At 41.1% G+C, this 13,961-nt stretch overlaps 1 protein-coding gene across 4 annotated transcripts in view; it reads left to right on the top strand.

The window, feature by feature from the left end:
- Positions 1 to 13,961, top strand: part of SAMD12 (sterile alpha motif domain containing 12) — a 170,696-nt gene that overhangs the window by 103,341 nt on the left and 53,394 nt on the right. The window lies entirely within an intron of this gene.

Genomic DNA, 13,961 nt, shown 5'->3' with positions numbered 1-13,961 from the left:
TTTATTTACTTATACATACTGTGTTTAAATTAAATCAACATACTGACAAGTTCAGTATTACATCTGGAGCTTGGAACAAGTAGTTTCTGCATTTATTGCGTAGTCTACAGAAATATTGACAGGAAGGGCCCAGGGAATAAGAAGTATTTTAATGCCAGCTCCCTCAGCTGCTCCTCATAAGACTTGTGCTCCAGACCCCTCACCAGTTTCGTTGCCCTTCTCTGGACATGTTCCATGGCCTCAATATCTTTTTTGTAGTGAGGGACCCAAAACTGAACACAATACTCGAGGTGCGGCCTCACCAGTGCTGAGTAGAGGGGGATGATCACCTCCCTGCTCCTGCTGGCCACACTGTTTCTAATGCAGGCCAGGATGCCATTGGCCCTCTTGGGCACACTGTTGGCTCATGTTCAACCAAGCATCAATCAACACTCCAGGTCCCTTTCCTCTTCACTCATCCAGCCACTCATCCCCAAGCCTATAATGCCGCATGGGTTTGTTGTGGCCCAGCAATTGGCCTTGTTGAACCTCATCCCATTCACCTCAGCCCAGCAATCCAGCTTATCCAGATCCCTTTGAAGGGCATCCCTATCCTCAGGCAGATCCACACTACCTCCCAACTTGGTGTCATCTGCAAACTTAGGGTGTACTCAATCACCTCATCTAGGTCATCAGTAAAGATATTAAACAGGATGGGCCCCAGTACCTACCTAGGGGACACCACTTGAAACAGGTTGCCAGCTGGACTAATCTCCATCAACCACTACGCGCTGGGCACAGCCCCCTAGCCAGTTCCTTACCCAAAGAAGAGTATACCTATCCAGGCCACAGGCAGACATTTTCCCCAAGAGAATACTGTGAGAGACCACGTCAAAGACTTTGCTGAAGTCTAGGCAGACTACATCAACACCCTTTCTCTCATCTACCACTCTGGTCACCCAGGTGTAGAAGGACATGAGGTTGGTCAAGCATGACCTGCCTTTCATAAACCTGTTCTAGATGGTCCTGATCCTCCTGATACCACGCACGTGTCGTGTGATCTCACCTGGGATGATTTGCTCCATAACTTTCTCTGGTACCAAGGTCAGGCTGACAGGCCTGTAATTCCCCGGATCCTCCTTACGGTTCTTCTTGTAGATGGGAGTCACATCAGCAAGCCTCCAATCCTCTGGGACCCCTCCAGATAACTAGGAGCACTGGTAGATGGCCAAGGGCAGCTCAGCAATCATCCCCACCAGCTCCTTCAGCACCCTGGGATGGAGCCTGTCCGGAGGAGCTCTCTAACCATCTCCACCTGAATCACCAGGGGTGTTTTCTGCTAAGCCATTCCCTCTTGGGAAGCAGAGAGGTCAGTAAGCATAAATAGAGTGGTACATCTGGAGGAAATGCACCCTGCTCCAACACAGGCTGAGGGCTGATGGCCAGCGAGCACTTTGCTAAAGAAGACCTCGAGATCTTGGTAAACAGTTTGAGTACAAACAAGCAGCGTGCCTTTGCTGGAAAGGACACCAATACACTGGGCTGCGCAAGCAGCAGTGAGGCCAGCAGGTCAAGAGAGCTAATTGTTCTCTTTGGCGTCAGTGAGACCACATCCTGAACACTGGGCAGTCTTTGGGCTCTCCAACAGAAAAAATGTTGATGAACTGGTGCAAGTCAATAGACAAGTCACCATGATAGCCCAGGGCAAAAGTCTGGTGTAGGAAAAGAGGGTAAGGACTGAGTTTGCTCAACCTGGAGAAGACAAGGCTCAGTGTGGTCTTATTGCTGTCTCTGACTGCCTATTGGGAGGGTGCAGAAGTGGCAGAGCAGTTTCTTCTGGGATGCACATGGGGGCAGGTTGAAAAGTGATGGACACAAATTCTAATTTAGACAGTTCTAATTAAATGCAGCAAGAAAAAAGAGCGGTCAAACAATGGAACAGGTCCAGAGAAGTTGTGGATGGCCGTTCTTGTAGATATTCCAAACTCAAGTGGGCACAGCCCTGGGCAACCTGCTTTACCACTAACCCTGCTCTGAGTAAGAAGCTGGACTAGTGCTATCCATTCTGCATGGCCTTGGGGTTTGAGAGATGTCATTGTCTGAGCTAACAGTCAGAGCTTCCCTTAATGGTGACTGTAGGAAAAATAGGAACCATTAGACGTGTTTATGTGACTCGCTTTAGGTATCTTCTATGGAATAAGTTGAATCTCTCTGGGAGGTACTCCTTTTTTTCACTACCATGACCGTACGAATAGATGCTTGCCCTTGGTCAAGTGCATCTTATCCAGGCTATCTATTAGGAATTAACATCTAAAGAGGGTCATTTTTGTTTCTGAGGGCAGAGGAAATTAGTGAGGGAATTTATGCTTTATTCTGACTCATCAGAAGGAAGTTTCTGAGAATTTAAAGGCAGAAGAAGGCAGAATGAGTGAAAATGATCACAAAAACAAGAGTTTTTGATCTGGAAGAAGGGAAAGAATAAGTAAAAGTGGCTGAATAATGTCAAAGGACTTTAAAAGAGCTGATTTCTTTGAACTTTGGAATAGATAGGTAAGGATGGAAGGGAGGGAAAAGAAAGTTCAAGGGAACTGGTGGTTTTCTGAAAGAGAAGATACAGACATGGCAGCACACAGCCTATTGAAGGAGGCAGACACAGAATATCTAAACTACTTCAGGACCTCGGCAGTTACTTGAAAATCAGGAATGGGAATAGGAAAATGCTTTACAAAAGGAAAGAAATGAAAAGGTAGCACAAACACCTAGTTTAATGAGTTGCAGAAGGGAAATATGAAGGAAATAATTAGACTTCTTTTGCTCTAAGACAAGGAGGGGAAACCTGATGATAAAGAGGAGGATGAACACTTCAGCTTTTCTTGGATTCCATTTTCCCAAACTGGTTAATTATGACAAGATGATTGAAACAGTTAATTTCACTAGAGGAAAAAGTGCATATGCTGAAATAAGAGATGAAAGGTTAAACATGTGGAGGTACGTTAGATGCAGTCAAGTCATTGGGCTTAATGAAAATTGACCCTTGAGTTACCTAGGAGTCAGCAGAAACCGTCCCTGAAGCGTTAGCTTTAAACCTTGTGAAGAATGAGGAAGGGCAAAAGTAAGCACTTAAAATAAGGAAACCTGTCAGCTTAACTTTGGTACATGGTAAAATGCTGGAGCAAATTATTAATCAATTTATAAACACCTAGAGGATAATAAGCTGATAGAAAAACAGCCAGTGTGGATTTGTTTGGTTTCCTTTTTGAATGAAAAAAGAGAAGTAGTAGGTGTGTCTTTACGTTAGTATACCTTTTGACAGCATTGCAGACAGCCTTGTGGCCTTCTTACAAGTAAACGGGGAAAATCGTCCAGTTGAAATTACTGTGAGATAGGTGAAAAGCTGGTTCAAGTACTCTGTTCAAAGAATTGTTATTGTTTGCTTGTCAAGTGGGCAGGGAGCCTGAAGTGTGGTTCTGTTAGAGGGTGCCCTTGATCGAGTGCTGGTCATTATTTGCATCAGTGACTTGGGTGATTGGCTGGAGAATGCCCTGGCATGGGACTATCTGCTGTAGTGAGTTTGGGGCATTTTGGGTTTAAAGTCTGAAGTATGATAAAATGTGGAAATGGCCAAAGGATGAAAATTCAGCAAATGTAAGTAAGAAGGCATGCAGTGAGGAAGGGAAAGCAAATGTCTGAATGCAGATGAGGGCTATCAGAGTAAATAATAGTGCTGAGAGAGCATGCAGGGCTGGGATATCACAAGTTGAACATGAATCAGCAGCCTGATAGATTCTGTCAGGTGAGAAAATGAGGATGGGGGTGAGACCAGACTGTAGTGTAAGTGGTAGTCTCATGTTTAAACTGTAGGACATCATTAACTCCTTTCTGTTGGCGTTCTGATGCTTTGGTCCAGAGTGTGCTTTGGGCTATAACACAATATAGACAAAGTGGAGAAGGCCAAAAGAGAGCGAGCTGTGGGAGCCAGCAGAGATTTAGGAAGTACCAGGGAGGAAATACTACAAGAACTGGGTTCAGTTGGAAACAGACTCAAACTTTCAGGCACATTAAAGGATTTGTAATATAGAAGTGATGTTTATCCATGCCCTCTCTCCCTGGAAAGTAATTGTACATTTTCTCTGGAAAGTAATTACTTTAGTTTTCACCTAAGGAGATTTGGTTTGGGTATTAGAAACTTGACATAAATGTATTTCAGAATGCAGTATCGGAGGGAGTGAGAGGACTGTGGGTGTGAGGAACACTCAGGAAGTACCTGTGAGGATCACAGAATCATAGAATTATTAAGTTGGAAAAGACCACTAAGATCATCCAGGCCAGCTGTCAACCCATCATCATGATGTCCACCAAACCATGTCCCTCAGTTCCACATCTACCCTTTTATTAAGTACCTCCAGGGACAGGAGACTCCACCACGTCCCTGGGCAGTCTATTCCAACGCCTTACTGAGAATAATTTTTTTCTGATATCCAGCTTGAAATGGATCTGCAGCTTTGCCTCGGAGTAGAGGGATGGACTGCATGATCTTTTTGAAGTCCACTTCAGTTCTATCTGTGGTTTTGCCCACCAAGGGAAAATAGGAATTAAAAAGGCAAAACAAGAATAAAAGCGATTTAAACCAAGGATTCCAGTCTGTTAATTGGAATTGTGATGATTTTCAGCATTCTAAATATTCCTTCTTTAAATTAATCCCTCATGTTGCAATGTTAACATCTATTTATGGACATCTTTTATGACGCCTTTTTATTTATTAAAAAAAGAATCAATATAGGCTCCTTGGTGTGACAATCTCTTTGAGTAAGGGTTATATAAGTAATGCTGAAGAAACTAAAATGTTTGTTCTTAAAACTGTTCTGAGGTATTTGCTTTAATGTCTCAGGTTTTCAGTAAATTAGCTGAAACCACAATGTTAAAACTAGGCATCTCTCGAGACAACAATATTGGAATGATGCGAATTTCTTAAATAGGTAACACTTGCATAAAGAAATATGTCCCCTCTAAAAGTGAACTACTCTCAAAAGACACAGCTCATCCACACAGCAGCCTTATGCATCTTATTTTATTCAGTGCTATACCGGTGACATTAATTCAGTGAGGAGACCAGAATGGAAGCCTGCTAGTTATTTTTCATGTTTGATTTTCTTCTCTATAAATTTAATATAAAGATGGTTATGTTAAGCTAATTATATGCTGGCTTTTTATTTTCTGCTGCTGAGTGAAATCATGTAGAAGGATTTTTTTTCCTTTTTCCCTGAAGAATGGAACATTTTACCATAATTACCATTTTTTTTGCATTAGATAGAGCATCTTGCTGTCTATTACAAAAGTGATTTACTAGGACATAGGGCACAGCGTTTGATGAACAGTGTCTGACTGGCCAGTGGGACATAAGTAATCACACAATGCAATGCTTGCAGAATCAAATCGTGTTTGACATTTAATATAACCCAAACACTTAACTGCAAAATATGACATCAAAACAACAACAACAAATCCTCAAAAAAGGAAAGCCTGTAAGGAAACAGAAACCAGGTGATGGCTGGATTTTCTTTGTACAGGAAGTCTGTTCTGAGCAGAACAACCAAGGCAAGGGGAAAGCTGCTTTCTCCCCTTTTTCATTCTGCCATCCCCAGCTCTCTGCTGCCTCTGATTCTCTGTGCATATGTGCCACTGACCTAAGGAAGCTAAGATAAATGATTGGTCTCAAGGTGGCACTTTGAATCCTTCAAGTTGATTATGACCAGAAAGATGTCTTGTGGGTTAAAACAGGTTGTATGCGTGATCGAGGCTTCTGCTTATGTCAGAGTGGATGGCACGTGCTTACCCACTACCTCAAAAATGCCATCAGCCACTGAGCTCATTTAACCAGGTGCCGAGCACCTTTCATCTGAGAAAAAAAAGTCCTAACAGCAACCAGTAAATATATTTCTGACTGGTGTAAATGTATTAACTGTGGGGGTGAAAGAGTTAATTCATTTTCCATCCATATTTTTTTCTTTGTAGAACCGATTTGACACAGTCTAGCAGGGTGCTGTTATTGAAAAATTGAAGCACCAGGTGTGATTAAATAAGATCACACGTTTCATTCCCTCTTTAATTTCACATCACCCTTCAGCAGCTGTATCCGTTTGCTTCCCTATAGCTGGAGAATGCATTGCGTTTATAGCAGGCAGCATGCTGCACGAGTAACACGCACCATTGGCCTGTTTTGAATCAAATGTGTTTGTGCACACAAATTATTTATTGTTTGTTGGACCAAGCTTGTTAATCTGTTTATTTCTCAAGAGCAGAAAATACAGAGACATTTGGGTAATGGAGGAAAAACCTGGCCTAGGTCCTCTTGGAAGTTCATGAATACAGCAGGACAGGTTTCATTCCACTGCTAAGAGAGTAAAAAGGTCAAGTGTGATGCATTTGGGATCCTTTCTGTGTTCTTACCAAGTGTGGGATCTGACAAAGTCACCAGCACATGGAGGCTGAACCTCTGTCCCTCTGCCCACAGCGCAGCTGCAGTGATGCCACCATGCACCATTTTTCAATGGAACGCTATTCTAATACTCTAAAGCAACGGAGACTCAAAAATACCAAGTGATAATTTTCTACCACCATGTTCTACCCACAAACAGCAGCCTTGGCCCTGCTCTGCTGGGGCAGAATACTTTAGAGTATTAGGATAGTGTTCCATTGAAAAAATGATTTGGATTCTTACAGTACTGCTCTTAGTTATTCCAGTCAGCGTTTCCACTTCCAAACTCTGGCCTCACTTCTCTGAGGACAAAAGCAAATCAAGAAGAAAGAGAATTTTCTGTTTATTCTTTCTTTCTTTCTTTCTTTCTTTCTTTCTTTCTTTTTTTTTAAGTTGTCAGAGGAAGAAGGTTTTGTTTGTCATTCTCTGACGCAGTTACCTGCTGTAAAAAACTTCTACACATGACATCATCCTGACCTGAGATGTTCCTGTGCAGTCAACGGATAGGATTCTATTTTGTTGTGCATCATTGTATGGTGTTAGAGATTACGGTCGGCACACAGTTCCTGAGAGCACAGTTTTGGGGGGTCTGCAGAGGCCCACTGCTGTAGTTTTGGCCTCGTTTTCTTCTCCTGCACCCCTGCAGCTGTGCTTCGCTGGTTTCCTGCTGCAACCAGTGGTGATACCTCACATTTACACAGCTATCACATCGTGAAACAATATGGCAATAGTTCTCAGCAATTATGAGCACTATTTGAGCACAATAATGATGAGAGGACTGTAACGCCTGTTCTGTGATGACAGGCTGAGACAGCTGGTGTTGGTTAAATTGGAGAAGAGAAAGCTCTAAGGAGACTGCATTGTGGTCTGTCAGTACTTAAAAAGAAGCTTATAATAAGGATGGAGAGTGACATTTTTCGGGGTCTGTAGTGATAGGACAGCGGGGAATGGTCTTAAACTGAAAGAGGTTACAAGTCAGTAGGAAATTCTTTGCCCAGAGTATGGTGAAACATTGGCACAGCTGCCCAGAGAAGTTGAGGGTGCTCTAACCCTGAGGTGCTCACAGCCAGGTTGGATAGGGCCCTGGGCAGCCTGAGCTGGAGATAGCAACCCTTCCTACAGCAGGGGGGTGGAACTTGGTGATTTTAAAGTCTCCTTGCAACATAAACCATTCCGTGATTGTAAGATATTCCCACTGCCTGTGGGAATAAATTTGGGCATATCAGCAGCTTTGCTTCTCCTCAAGCACCCCAGCCCTTGTGTAAACAGGCAGCTTTACTCAACAAGGACATGTCAAAAATGGGTACATCAAAATTAAACAGATGAGCAAAACAAGTGAAATAGTGCCTGAATACCATAGTGCTCTCATTCCCATGTGAATGGGCGTTGGCTTGTTTTAGCATGCTTCCTACATAAAAGAAAAAAGATGCCAGGAGAAGGCCACAGTAGGTTCTAGGGAGGCATCTGGGCCTGCATTCTGCATCTGGGTATAAATAATGCCTATGAACACCTGTCTCTTCTTAAATTTGACCTTGCAAACAGCATTGCGAGCAGCTCATGTCTCCTCTTTCATATCAAACTCTGAAGATGCCTGTAGTACAAGGCTGTCCTTAAAACTGAGCTGACGTGCAAACTTCACTTAGTTCACGCAGGAAAAAGATGCTCTTTGATCTGTGAGAGGACAAAAAATAAAGCTGCATAAAACTCCAAATGAAACCATTTACTTTATGTTAGTTGAACAGCTTCTGCTGAGATGAAGTTGCTCTGACCTTTCTTTCCCTGTGTGATGTTGAGTGAGCTCATGACCGTATCATCAAAAATGAGGTCAATATCAAATCAATGGCCTGAACTAACTATGCCGTTTTTGTGTGTAATTATTGCCATATGCATAAGCTATCCTGTTAATACAAACAGAATTATTTCTTAACTACATGCTCACATATACACAGGGTAAATGTTTCGAAATGTGTTTAAGTGATTGTTTTTTATTATGCTGGGGATTTTTTTTTACATTATCTTCTGAGGTTGCGATGGAAGACTTAGGAAATCTTTTGGGCTCTGAAAGTTATTCAGTAATGTCAGCCTGCAGTATTAAAAATCTAATGTTGAGCCTTTCAGAAAATATGAGGTTTTAAAGGAACCTGTGTTTTACTCTCTGTGTTTAACTCTGTGTTTGGGGAATTTGAGTCTTCTTGCTGTTCTTGGTTTCAGGCTGAAGCATTAAACCTATTAAAAAACCAAAGTAGAAATTTTCATGCCATTCTCTGGTTTGTGGAGCTGTTGCCTTAAGGGAAGAATGAGATTAATATTGGGAAAGTTGGCAGCAGTGGTTACTTCTCCTGCCAATGCAAAGCAGAGTGTTATTTTCCCTGTTGCTTTGTTAATACCCCCTCTTTTCTTTAGGTGACTGCACTTACCTTTCTTGCTCAAAACCCAAATGTTTTTGCTCTTGGTTCTGATCTTCCAACAAGGTCTTTTCATGTTGCTCTTCTCCTCTCCTTATGCAAAGCAGCCTTTGCTCACACCTGGTGTGTGATAGGATCCTTCTCCCTGAGGAGACCACAACATCTGTTTTGCTTCCTAAATGGAGAAAGAGAGAAACATTCTCAAGAAGTTCTCCTTTCCTGCTTGCAAACAACAAAAGAGATTTTAAAGCATTTAGTGTTTCTAGAGAGAGGAAAAAACAGTGGAGCCTAGACAGGAAAAAAACAACCATGGAAAAATAAATTGAGCATAATTTGAGCTATAATTAAAGGTCTTAAAAAGAAGTTGAATTGCCAAGCTGGAAAGGAAAATGTGCATCTTTATTTAAAGTATCTTTATGGAAGGATGTGCTTGGGGTTAGTATAGAACTGTCATTGTGGATGCCTTGGTTCTGTTTCTACTCTGGGCTTCCTGGGTGATTAACCAGGAACTTAACCTATATTCACAGTGATGGTCCATATGTGAAATGTAGCAGCATTTTGAGCTGTTTAACTTCCTTTTTTACTACTGTAGTTGAATATGTTGACCAGGCTGACAGCATTACTAATTGGCTCTAAGTAAATCTAGATTTTATGAAACAAATGAAAAATCTGCATTGTGCTGTGACTTCCCTCTGCTGTGCAAATCAATGTAAATCAAATTCTTCTCTCTTGTTCTCGCGATTGGTATTAAAACTGTCCACGTGGAAATATGCTAAGAGAATTTTGGTAGCATCTTGGTTTAATCTTTTCATAGCTATATTTGCAAGAATGTGCACATTCCTTGGTTATTGTGTATTTGAAGGGCCAGTAACAGTTACGTTTTTAGTGGTGTCAAAGTAGGAGGTAGTAACATTTACCAGTATTTCAAGCAGCTCTTAATTCAAAAGCATTTTCCTTGTATATGTTTCTGCAGATCAGCTTAAGTGATCTTCTCTATTTAAAACTTCAACTAACCATTTCACAACTTGATAGCAATCTTGCAACATGGGGTTTATCCTAATCTGATCAATACAAGAAACACATGCTGTGGTTTGGAATTGAACTGAGGCATTTGGCGCACTGGCTGTAACATTTCCATGGCAGTCTGAACAGTGGGCTGCTGGTGACAATTCTGTCTTGACACTCAATATGACACCCATATACACCTCCCATACCTGCTCTTTGTTTCTGTTGTTACCTGTGTTTGTTACTGGAGGAAGGACCTAGCTTTCTGCCATTGCCATCCGTATGTCCTTTACTGAGGACAGAATAGCTTGTGGATAAATAGCAAAGAACTGTGAGGCAGAAGTGCTTCAAAAAAAGCAATGAGCAAAGAAACATTGACTACTGGAAACAGAAAATTTAGAGCTTAACATTGGTTGAGTTGCAGCAGAAGTAATGAAGTGTGAAATGTGCTATTCCCAACCAGTACGCCATGCTGCTTTAATTTACAGAATATATAATTATATAACATTAGCATTCTGGTACATCAGTCTTTGACAAAAATTGAAACAAAAACAGACAAATGCATGAAACTATTTATAAGGCAATTATTGTAATAGCAGTGGATGAGAATACAAACTTCAACCATTTTCATTATTTTAAGATTGTGCCCTTAAGATCCTGTGATTTTGTGCCCTACTAAATACTCGCTGTTGCAAACCACTTTAGTTTAGTAAGCCTTTAACAAAATATGCGCAGAAGTCCTTCCTATGTATTTTTTCCTGCCCCCTCTGCCTATAACACCATAGATAGATCTGCTCAGAGCTCTCAAATTACATCGAGATTGGTTTTCCCAGTCTGACCAGGGTCCATTTAGACCAACATTCTGCCTTTGGCAGTGGCCCGAATGAGCTGGTTAACCAAATGTACAACGCTATAGCAATTACAATGAGAGCACCACATCCCATCACTCCAGGCATCACTGTTAACCACAGAGTTCTTAGAATAGGAGATGCCCTTTTCTTATATTTGCAGAGAGATGACAAATGCTTATTATTAATGGTTCCCACTATATGATTATAGAGGAAGGGGAGAGAATCTTTTCCTAATCTCTGCAGGCAAATTTCTCCTCTGAGACACTGTTTGCTCCTAAATTGACCTGCTGTGCTTGTAGTGCAATCCAAGTATCTGTTATTTAAAACATTTTTGAGGAAATCCGCTGAGGGTCTGGATTGCTCATGAGACGCTTAGTGGTCTGTGTTGTCATTTGCTTCCATGTAGCTGAGGCCAGAAGTAAACAGACAATTAAAATCAGATTGAATGGCTTATGAAATGAGGATGCTTTTCCAACGTACTCACTAATAGACGAGGCTCTTCTTTATAGAGCTGCCACCAGGGCAGCTCTGCTCAGGGAGGCCTTGCAACTCACTTCCACGGCTGCCCAGCTCCCCTCCTTCTTGGACATGGGGCTTCCTCTTAGGGTCAACATAAGAGGCTGGGAATTGCATTACACTCCTTTTCTTCTGCTTGTTTTTTCAGCTAAGTTACAAGACCCTGGGTCTTGTTGTATTTTGTTTTGTTATCATGGGAGTTGAATTAAAAATTGGAGAACAGCTTTCCTCTCTCTGCTTCTTGATAAAGATTTATACTGAGTCTGTAGACAACCTGGGGGATGAAGAGTGCATAAGTAGGGCTCTAGATGGGTCAGAAGATGACCTTTAGGAGTTCCTGGCTCCAGAGGAAGTAGAGTTGTTTAGTCTCTGGGATGCTGAGAGAGCCTAATTTTGGTAACTTCATGCAGGAAAAAAGCTCTCTGCAACTTAATGACCTTCTGTAGGGGAAAAAGGCTTTAGGCATGAAGATACTAGCAGAAATCAAGAAGATTGTTATCTGGGGAGTGGAGAGAATACAGAAAAAGAAACAACTGAAATACACAGCATGTTTGAATTAACTAAAAGGTGTTATTTTGACAGAGAAGCACAGTTGACAGAGCAGGTAAGGTATGATTTTCAGCATGCCACATCACTGTATTTAGAAGATAGCTCTTGATCCTTCACAAGGAATGAAATGTGGGTTTTCTTAGGGAATACTTAACGGTTAGATATATGTTGCCCATCACTGAAGGCACTGAATCAATGCAGAATTAAATGCAGAGAATCATCAAATACTATGTATACGCAGGAGGAAACTGGGGAGTGTGAACAGGGGGCTCTACTGAATCTGGGGAAGCGGGGCATGTTTCTGACAGGAAGAAGAAGGAGCGTGTGTTCCTGAGGTTATGCTGAGGGAGATCATCAGAATTAACAGAATTGCTCTCCTTTTTGTCCATAACAATCCTTAAAAAATAAAGTCTAAGTTGAAAAAATAATGAAAAATAGGTAAAGAGATGTCACACCCCTTTGTACTGAAACATGATCAATGCATAGAATTTCTAGTTTTACCTAGAAAATTGATAGAATTATTTTTAATTGTTAACATTAATGGTTCAGTAGCATGTCAAAAATGTCAATTATACAGTGACCCATTATAATATGAATCGGGCATATAATGTAACAGCCATTCAGTTGTTGAAGGACGAGGTAATAGGAGGGTAAGTTGTTCAAATTTATTTGTATGTAGTCCTCCAGACGTGCACTGTGGTGGTGACCAAAAGAAATAAGCTCATTTTTACAGAGTTGGCTGAAGTCTACAAGACTACAAGCCCATGTACTGCTCTTGAATATTTGACTCATCTCTGAGAAGAGGAGGTGACAGTGGTCCCGTGCCACTTCAGGGGCTCTGGTATTGGAGGTTGCCATGATGCAGAGATCAGGACATTGTGCCAAAGAAGTTGCTGTGGAGTTCTCTAGTTGGTATTCTGAGCAAAAGGATGGCAGGTGCTTTGAGGAGACACAACAATAATACCAACCTTTTATGATGTACGTGTCAGAGGAATTCAGCATATCCTGAGCCAGCTCAAGTCTTGCTATGTTCCATTTAAGAAATATTGACAAAACGGGCCACATTATCACTCGAGTCCTTAGTATATGACTTATGAAAGGACCTGGGCAAAAAAATAAATAAAGGAAAAACTCTAAACCGAAACTATTTTCTGCTCCTATGCTCCTTCTGCTGGTTATGCAGAAGCAGTAAACAAACCCTATTCCCAGAGCTGTGCTGACAGCACTGATGATGGTGGTGCACAAATTAGGAGGTAAACAAAAAACCGTGTTAATTTCAAGCTCCATTAGAAACACAGGCGGTAAAAAAAAAAAATCAATGTCTCCCAAACAGAAAAGGTCAAAATTGGTAGGGGAAAAAAAGTTGGTTTTTCAGTTGGCATAAGGATTTATTATTATTACTATTACTATTATTATTATTGTTATTATCATTATTTCTTTTAAATTGAGTGTAAGCACAGTGGAAGCTACGGGTCAGTGTCATCTTAATAAGTAATACACCAAAAATAAATAACTAACAAATATTGCTTTTAAAGAAAAATATATCCATCTTTGGATCAGGTGGAATTCCTTTTGTTTAAAGGCTGGTTTCAATTTTAAATTGTGCCTGTAGGTTCTATGGATATTCAGTTACATTTATAGTCTTGGCATGATGTATTTGAGGGATCATTCTTTTGAAAAGTGTAATCACCAGATTTCTCTGTTTTCTCTTGGCATAGTCTATTCTTGGATCAGAATCCTTCGGGCCTGTTAGTTTAAATTTTAGGCTTTGTTGTGTATCCAGATTAAGTCTGAAAGTACATGTGTGTCATTTTGTTATCATATTGTCTAGCAGAAGATGACAAGAGGAACAAATATTGTTTTATATGTTTTCATTTTATGGTAGCGTGTCACCTTCCTCTCTGTTAACATTAAATGTTTATCACTTGATGTGATCTTTGCTTTGCATATTAAACTAAATTTCACATGGCCATGTTAAATTATGTATGATGATGGCATTCTGTGGTGCAGTGTTAGGAACCAGCTCTTCAAATGTGGATGCATATGCAGAAACAGGTGTGTAAACATCACGCAATAGGTTTGACCTTACAAGAGCCAAGTTTGGAGGAGGAGGTGGTCTTAGTGTGGCCACAGGCACTCCGAAAACTATTGCTCTTGCATTCCTAACTCCTCTATGTTTGT

The sequence above is a fragment of the Tympanuchus pallidicinctus genome, unplaced genomic scaffold, assembly GCF_026119805.1.
Source record: "Tympanuchus pallidicinctus isolate F22 unplaced genomic scaffold, pur_lepc_1.0 scaffold5, whole genome shotgun sequence".
Classification (NCBI taxonomy): Eukaryota; Metazoa; Chordata; class Aves; order Galliformes; family Phasianidae; genus Tympanuchus; species Tympanuchus pallidicinctus.
The sequence above is the reverse complement of the archived record's forward strand: the minus strand, read 5'-3'. Positions and strand labels throughout refer to the sequence as shown.